Genomic DNA, 8,706 nt, shown 5'->3' with positions numbered 1-8,706 from the left:
TCCACAGAATTACCGTCTGGAAAACCACTCCCAAAGATCTCATGTAGACACTAACTGCTCCAACTGCTCTTTGGTATTTAGCAAACAAAGAAGGGAGAGCCATCAGCAGAAGACAATGAAGTTGGCGGGTATGAGATACCAGAAACAGGAGAACTGCACCTTCCAGATCTCTCCACCATGGTTCTGTAGCATGAACAGCCTGCCATTTGCAAGAACTAGCTTGACATCCATCCATGGTAGGCAAGTTCCTAAAATGGCCTTGAAGATTTCTGTCACCCCCCTCCTCCCCCTGCCCTGGCACACACGCCTGCCCAATCCCCTGCAGTGTGAGTGGAAATGGGAGGAGGAGGAACTTGCAGAGGAGGGAGTCAGAGATTTGAAGCTTGGGAAAGATTTGACACCCGATCACTGCTTTGAAGACAGAGGGGACCACATGGCAAGGAACGTGGGTAGCCTTCAGAACTGAATATGACCCCCAGTGGGACATTCAGCAAGGAAACAGGGACTTCAGTCCTGCAATTTCAATGAGCTGAATTGAGCCCACACTTTGAAAGAGCTTGGAAGTAGACTTTTCTTGGACTTCCCAGAGGAGGATTCAGCCCAGCCCACACCTTGATTTCACCCTAATGATAACCCAAAAAGAAAAGCCAGTTGAATCATCCTGCAGACCCATGAGCGAACAGATCAGTGTAGTAGTCACTGTGTCTATAGTAACAGAAAATGAATATACCTCTTCTGAGGCACCTTCCCTAACTAATCCAGGCCTTACACATCGCCATGCCCTTCACTGAGGTCCTTGTACAGTTTCACACAATGAAAAGCACTCGGGCGATAAAAGCTGACCAACTAGAAAAATCAGAGAGTAAACATTCCCCTGGAAAAGTAATTCTTGCTTTATCAAACCACAGGAGAGGTGTTCCCCGGGAATGAATGAGTGAGTGAATGAATTAGTGAGTACGTCTTGCCCTTAAGGCAACTGCCTATCTGAGGTGGTCCTAAGGACGCAGACTTTCATGCACAATGAGGCCTACCTGCAAGTACACTGGCATTACAAAGTCTGAACAGTAGCCAACTCTGGAGCAGGAGCCAGCCAACCCCATCCCTCACTCATCATACTGAAGCAAGCAGATCCCTTTTTCCTCTTTCTCTTCTTCATCTGTCAACAGTTACACAGCCACCCAGACACCCAAGAGTTGTGTTTTTATTGCCTATTAACACTTTTAAACATAAAGCTACAGAAGCAAGTGCTAACAGAAATACTGCCTACCTTTCGGGGTCGCTGAGAGGACTAAATTCAAGAAAGTATGCTAAGTGCCTCCCATAGAATTATGCACAGAGGAGCTTTCAGTGAACACTGGCTATGGTATGGAAGAGCAGAGAGGCCCTTCCTGCTACTGGAGCTCGCCCAGGTCCCCTGGGAAGGTCCATCATGGATATCCCCATCCACTACTTCCTTAGATCCAGAAGCCCAAGGTGAGTGGGTTATGCTGAGTCCAAGGAACTGTTGAGGGAAGAAAAGAAAGAAAAGATCTAAAAGCCTTGGGGGAAAATATGCTAAATGGTAATATCAAAATAATACACCATCCCTTTACAGGCAAGGTACAAAATACATGCTATTCGCCCTGTCAGACAATTTGAATGTTAAGAAATGTGCTTTGTGAACAAAGGGGGAAAAAAGAGACAAACGGAAAGACAGCCTCTTACTAAAGAGAACAAATGGTTATCAGGGGGGAGGTTATCAGGTGAAATAGGTACAGGGGAGGAAGAGTGCACTTACCCTGATGGGTGCTGAGGAACGTACCGTAGTGTTGAATCACTATATTGTACACCTGTAACTAATATGACACTGTTATGTTAACTACCCTGGAATTAACATTTTTTAAAAACCATGTTCTGTTTCTGAGTCATGAGTTTGTCTTCTTTAAAGTGAATAAGGTAGATAATAAGATCCCTTTTGTTTGCATTATAAAAACTATTGATTTATCTCCTGTGTGTGTGGGTGTGTGCGTGTGCGTAGTGAGAAGTAATGGAATGACCCTACCTATTCTTTCTTTTTTTCCCTTTATTCTTCTCTGGTGGGCATGACCACTTCCCAGCCCTGTATTATTTGGTGGCCCCAAAGGCTGTGCAAAGGGAGCAGTGTGGATGAATACCTCAATTAGCAAAAAGAACTTTGGGAGAAGCATATTATAGTCATTATTTTTGGTGTTATATGTTCAGTTACTATAACAACAGGGCAGAGAAAAGGAAACTCTAGTAGAGGACATAGTCCATGAGCCAAACCCAGTAGGTAAATTTCCATTGCATGAATAAATGTGAGTAAAATCACATTTAGTCAGATGAATTTTAGGTGGGCTTTTGTTTTTTTGGCTAAAGCCAGAGCCAAAGCCAAAATAAAATTATATTGCCAACATTATTTTCAGAGTTCTTCTTCTCAGTACAATGCATGGTTGGATGCTATCCTAACAGGTAAAGCAATTACACTTTCCATTAATTGTGCATCTTGGCTATGCCAGTCAAGTATAAGGGCCAGATCCAAATGCTCATGGTTCTTAAAACTGGTAAACCCAGTTACATGGGGTGGCTGCATGTGCTCTTAGCTTAACCTGCGATGTGTGATGGGTCAACCTTCACAAAAGTTGAGCTCAGGTAGTGAACTCCATGGTACAGAATTTTGTGAGGGTTGGCAATTATCTGGCTAATTCCATCAATGCCAAGAGACAGTCATAATAACTCAGATGTTGTAGAATTTACTTTCAGGGTCCACTTACTTAGCTACCCAAAAACGCACCTCAAGAAGCAGATTTATCCTGACTTGTATGTCTTTATTCACGTAACTTGGCATGAAACTTGCCACTTCTCTCCCTTGAAAACAGCAAAGAGAAGTCTCACAGTCATGTACAGCTTTGCGTTTTGCTTCCAAACCAGAGTAGCATGATAGCAAGGGTATGGTGCCATGGAACCTCATCACCTTCCCTTTATATCAAACTGTTCAATAAAGTCCTACAGAACAAGTTTATAAAATGAAATGCTTTCGTTCCTCTTCGTATCACATCCCCAGGGAACCACAAAGATGGAAGTTGTAGGGGTGCTAAGATAGTATGGACACAGCCAACTCCCTTGTAAGGAAAGAACCAGAAGAGCAGTTTCCATTCATCACAGTCACTTTTCCACATGTTTCTAAGAGCAGCTTTTTCATCCATCCAGGGAATGTGTGTATACCTGAGAGATGGAGTAACTCACATTATCCAAATCTCCTGGGCCACGTTCGTATACAATATAATAAACCCTCAAAGTAATTCTCAGTTGAAGAAGAAATGAAACTCCCAGAAAGTTCATTATTATTATTATTATCAGTCATATTCAACAGTGCCTAATTCTAGTATTAGTGAGGAGCTCAATGACAATGAATATTAAAAAGGTGAGAATAATCATTAGAAATATTTCTCATCTCTCTATAACAGATTAATACTTCATCCCATTATTCTCCAGTGTCCTATAGGAAGAAGAGAATATGGGAATTCATCTAGACTGAGAAACTGTGAGACCTTTTTCTCTTCTGAAGTAGTAATTTGGCACTTGGTGTATCTGCAACAGTGACTTTCTCCTGGGCCGTTTTGGGGACAGCCCTGCCGAAGAGAAGAAAGCTCGTGTAAGTATCTGCTCACCTTCATGGATGCTCTCCTCAGAGGAGGGCCTGACTGATGTCTCCTCTGGAAGTCTGAGGATGTGGGATGAAAAAGGGGCAGACACAAGAGGATCCAGGGAGCCATGAAGCCAAGTAGGACGAAACAAGAGAGTAGAAGGAGTTGAGCATGGCTGGGCCACATGGAGTCTGTACATCAGCAATGGGGGTTGTGTGGGGGGGGCTGCCACCAACAAGCTCCTGCTCTCCATCAACCAGATCAGCACGGTCATCCACGTCTGGATAGAAGTGGTCAATATCTCATATGAGGACATCCGGTCTGTACTGGTGCCAGGGGCCCGCACACCCATCTCGTATCTCTGTGACTTCTTCGATCCCATTGTTGAGTACATCCACAGGGTAGGGGTGAAGCAGGGCCCCTCAGCTGCCCTTTGCCTTGCCTACCTCATGAAGTACCCTGCCACATCCCTGCTGGGTGCCCACACATGGACCAAGTCGGGCCGGCCCACCATCTGGCCCGACAGTGGCTTTTGAGAGCAGCTCATCCACTATGAGCCGTGCACATGGTCAGCTCCCTTGTGGGAGTGATCCCTGACGTCTACGAGAAGGAGATCCATCCAGTGAGTCCACTGTGAGCCATCCCATCAGACCCTACACCCAGGTCAGCGGTGCAGATCTGCCGGGGACCCTCCGCCAAGATCTGAACTTAAACATTCCACTTTTGTGGATGCAGAAAAAAAACAGATGATGCCTTTGATGAGGGCCAGAAAAAAAGGAAAGGTGCTGTAGCTTTTAACCTGATTATCCATATCTTCAAAGACCAACTTCACTAACTGTACAGTGGTGCAGAGAAGTTTCCTACCCTTGGAAGCGACAGGTCATGGCTTAGGGCCAGAAGGGAGAGTGAGGCCAAGTGCCCAGGTCAAATGGATTAGCGCCTAAAACATTTGGTAAGCCTGGAATCCTGCTGCCATTCCCCAGACCGACCCAGGAATGAGTCAGCCACAATTCCACTCAACTCTTTCAAACCCAAAGCCAGAGCCTTAAGCATCATGGCGTCACAGTAGGTGTGCCAACCAACTAGGTAAGTGGCCTTCAGGTGGTGCTCCGGGAGTCCTGGGGATGCAGGCCAACCCCGCTTCCACCTTCAACCCCCAGAGGCCTAGCTCTGGTTTTCTGGGTCTGATTTACACATGACATAGTTTTCAAAGAAAGCATTCCACAGTACAAAGTTTTTCAAAGTATTCCCAGTTTTGAGTGCCGTTGTACATAGCAAGGTCTCAAAGGACCCTTGGCAGTCCCCGCCAACCTTTTGACAGATGGTGGTATTTGTTTCCTTCTTAGGGGCACATGTGGAGAGCAGGTCTGACACAGGCTTTCAGGGGTTCCTCTCACAGGTCTCAATTTGAAAGGCCAGAGCTGCAACCAGAACCTTGCCCTGTGCCCTCCTCCCCATGTGACCCGGACCTCTTGGTACCTCAGCTCTCTTATCTGCCCAAGCAACACCAGGCCTTTCCTCACAGCACTGTCACGGAGAGTCAACAACCTCTTAACATGGTGTCCGGCACAGGGTAGGTGCTTAGACAGCAACTTCCGTCATGAATGATGCTGTGGCCCTGCTGGTCTGGGTCAGCGTGGTCATCCTCATGATGGTGTTTCCCCAACCTGTGCACAGCCCTTCACTGTTTACAAAATTCTCTTCCAAAAAGCCATCCTGAGGGGTGGTGGGGGGAGATGAGATTTGAGGCCTTTCAGACTCTGCCTTAGAAGAGGCCTAGACTTTGTAGCCTTTTCAAAGTTGCCATTGTGTTTAATCCCTGTGTGACCCACGGTCCTAAAGCAAGAAGCACACTTCTAACTTCCCCCCAAAAGGCCTTGTTTAGTTTGCTGACCTTTAATGCCAATGCTGGCTAACCACTGGGGGCCACGGGGACAAATGACTGGGTCCCACCTGTAGGCCAGGAAATCCAGGGTTGTTCAAAACCCCCCAGGGGCCTGAGGGTCTGACTCAAGACCAACTCTTCTCATCCAGAGGTTTTCAGACGAGCCATACATGAGACAGACAGAAGCACAGTAGCTCTGTGAGTCCAGAGCTCAGTAGAAGCCAAACGCCTTCTCCTTCCAAACCTAACCAACCCCTACTTCCATAAAGGGCAGGGATGTAATTTTAGGATGCAGGGGGGAAGGAAATCCCTGCTTTAGACTGACTTCTCATGTTACAGGTGAAAAAATAGACCCACAAACAGTCCTTCTGGAAGAAACCCAGATGGAAAATTTCTTTCACAGCCTTTTTAAAGAGAAATTCATTGGGACATAGCTTATCTTCACCTTAAAAAATTTTGAATTGGCATGCCATAAAATTAACTTTTTCGTATGTACAGTTCTTTAATCTGGCTTTTTAAAAAAGATTATTTATTTGTTTGTTTGAGAGAGACAGAGAGGGAGAACATGAGCCGAGAGACGGAAAAGCAGACTCCCCACTGAGCAGGGACCCTGACGCGGGGCTCCATCCCAGGACCCTGAAATCATGACCCGAGCCAGAGGCAGACGTTCAACTGACTCAGCCCCCCAGGTGTCCCCTGTATGTACAGTTCTGTTTTAACACATTTATGTCACTACCTCTGCAATCAGGACACAGAGCGTTTCCATCACCCACAAAATTCTTTTATGCTGCTCCCTTTGTTTCAAACCTTTTCCCTGTCTCAGCATCTGGCACCTACCTATCTGTGCTCCATTCCTATAGATTTGCCTTTTCTAGAATGTCACATACCTAGCATCCTAGAGGATGCAACTTCTGGAGACTGGCTGCTTTCACTATGAAGATTCATATGTGTTGCTTTTTATCGGAATGGAAGTACTGTTCCATTCTGTTAAAACTGTGTTCACAGCAGAAGACGGTGAAGGTCCTGAGAAGCCACGAGTCTGAGTCCCCACACTTGACAGATAAGGAAACTGAGGCACAAACACAGTAAGGAACTCATTGGCGGCCCTAGAGCAAATCAGGGGCAGAGAGGGGTCTTGAACTAAATTGAGAGTTTGTGAGGATAGAGCGTACATGTTCATCTCCATAGTTTCCACTGAGCCAGGAGGGCCATGCTGCACGCGGAAGGTCAGCAAACTATTGGTGACTTGCCATGACTTCAGATGTCTTGACTCTCGCGACTCCTATGTTGCTCCCTTTCAAAGTATGAGCCACACATGAAAGTGGGTACCAGATCCTGAGAATAGGGGGGTGGGGACAAAGGACACTGATGGCTTAGACACATAGCCATAGTGTTTTAGAAAAATATTTAAAAGAAAAAAAATGGGGAAAAGTGCATAGAAATAAAGGGGCATCACTCAGCTGGAGAGGGCATCTGCTTTTCATGTTCAAATGGCCCTAAGTCATCGTATTTTTTTCACATGTCCAAAGGCCATCTTCTTAAAAGATTCTTCTGGCTGATGTGTGGAAAATGAACTCTGGGGAGGCAAGTGTGGATGTGGGGAGAAAAATGGAAAGAAATCATGAAGTGGAAGGGAGTTGCTCACTGACTTAAAGAAGGTAGCTGGAAAAATACAACTCCTTTCACAACATATGGATAAACAGCAACGTATATTTTCTCAATTGAGGGCATAACATTTCAGTGGCTTAATGGGTATGTTTTGGTACACCAGCAATTGATGAACCTGGAAAAGTGATGTTTGGGAGTGCTCCTATTAACCTGCATCATTCTGAGAAATTCCAGAAGGCCATTCTAGTATATTCCTTTATAAAAATAACCTTGTTCACTCTCTAGTCACTTGCCCCCACCTCCTCCAGAAGACTGAAAAGTTATTCATCGTCAGAAATCTTGTTTGATTTTATTGAGAAAACATCCATGTATGGATTAGACTACCCTCTATTTCCTTCCCCTGTAATCTGCTAGATCCAGGGCCAGAGTCTATGTCTTTTAAGCCTGTAGATTTCTACCTACCTATTATTTTTCAGTGCAATGGCTTACAAATGGTGGTCATGAACCTAAGGATATGGAGCAGTTGCTTCAGGAGCTCAGTCAACATTTGACTCTGAGGTTTTCTGTGCATGTGTGTGTGCACATGCATGCACACATACACATATATGTGGAAATCAATTTAAATTATACTAACATTTATAGTAATTTTAATCTAGGCACTCAGATGTCTAGTTTTAACATTTTGGCTCTCACCATGGTTTTAGCTAGAGCTGCCTGGTTGACACTTCTGGGTCATCCCTTAAAAGAATGCCTGTTCCGCCATCTTTGTTCTTGTTTTGCTTTTAATCAAAAAATATTTGACATATAGCAATGTGTGAATTTAAGGTGTATAATATGTTAATTTGATACATTTATATGTTGTGATATAATTGCCACTGTATCATGTTACATAATTACCATTTCTTTTCAGTGGTTGGAATAATTAAGTTCCAGTTTCTTAGCAAGTTTGATGATTAGAATACAATTGTGTTGTCTATATTCACTATCCTGAGCATTAGATGGGCTTGTTTACTACTCGTTGCAAGTCTCTGCCCTTAAACCCCATCTATTCTATCCCTATACCCCTACTTCCTGGTAACTATCATTTTCATCTCTTTCACGGAGCTTGGTGCTTTTAGAGTCCTCTCGCCATCTTTGTTGGTTGAAGCAGATCTTCATATTCTATTATGTGGTTCAGGCTGCCATAACAAAATGCTATAGACAACAAAAATTTATTTCTCGGTTCTAGAGTCTGGGAAGTCTAAGATCAAGGTCCCAGTTGATTTGGTCTCTGGTGAGAACTCCCTTCCTGGCTTGGAAATATCAAAAGGAGAGTGGAGGTCAGACACCAGCTGTTGGGTAGAGTCATGGATCAAATTGCTTAAGCTAGGAGAAGTTTGATCCATCATCTGGAAGAGCAGGGCAATTGCGGGGAGCCAGGGAAAGTAGGGAATGGAAGGGATATGTACCAAGAACAGCTTCAGTGGCAGGGGTAGGAAAATTCAAGAGGCTCAAGAATGATCAAGAAGGAATTTCAGAATTTGAGATCATGGGAGTGATGGAGCAGTTCTGAGAGAGGCTGAGGTCTTT

The 8,706-nt window shown here is 44.7% G+C and overlaps 1 pseudogene; it reads left to right on the top strand.

The window, feature by feature from the left end:
* Positions 1 to 1,429: 1,429 nt before the first annotated feature.
* LOC131821084 (dual specificity protein phosphatase 18-like) lies at positions 1,430 to 4,281 on the top strand (annotated as a pseudogene).
* The last annotated feature ends 4,425 nt before the right edge of the window (positions 4,282 to 8,706 follow it).

The sequence above is a fragment of the Mustela lutreola genome, chromosome X, assembly GCF_030435805.1.
Source record: "Mustela lutreola isolate mMusLut2 chromosome X, mMusLut2.pri, whole genome shotgun sequence".
Taxonomy (NCBI): domain Eukaryota; kingdom Metazoa; phylum Chordata; class Mammalia; order Carnivora; family Mustelidae; genus Mustela; species Mustela lutreola.
This window is presented reverse-complemented; position numbering and strand designations above follow the sequence as displayed.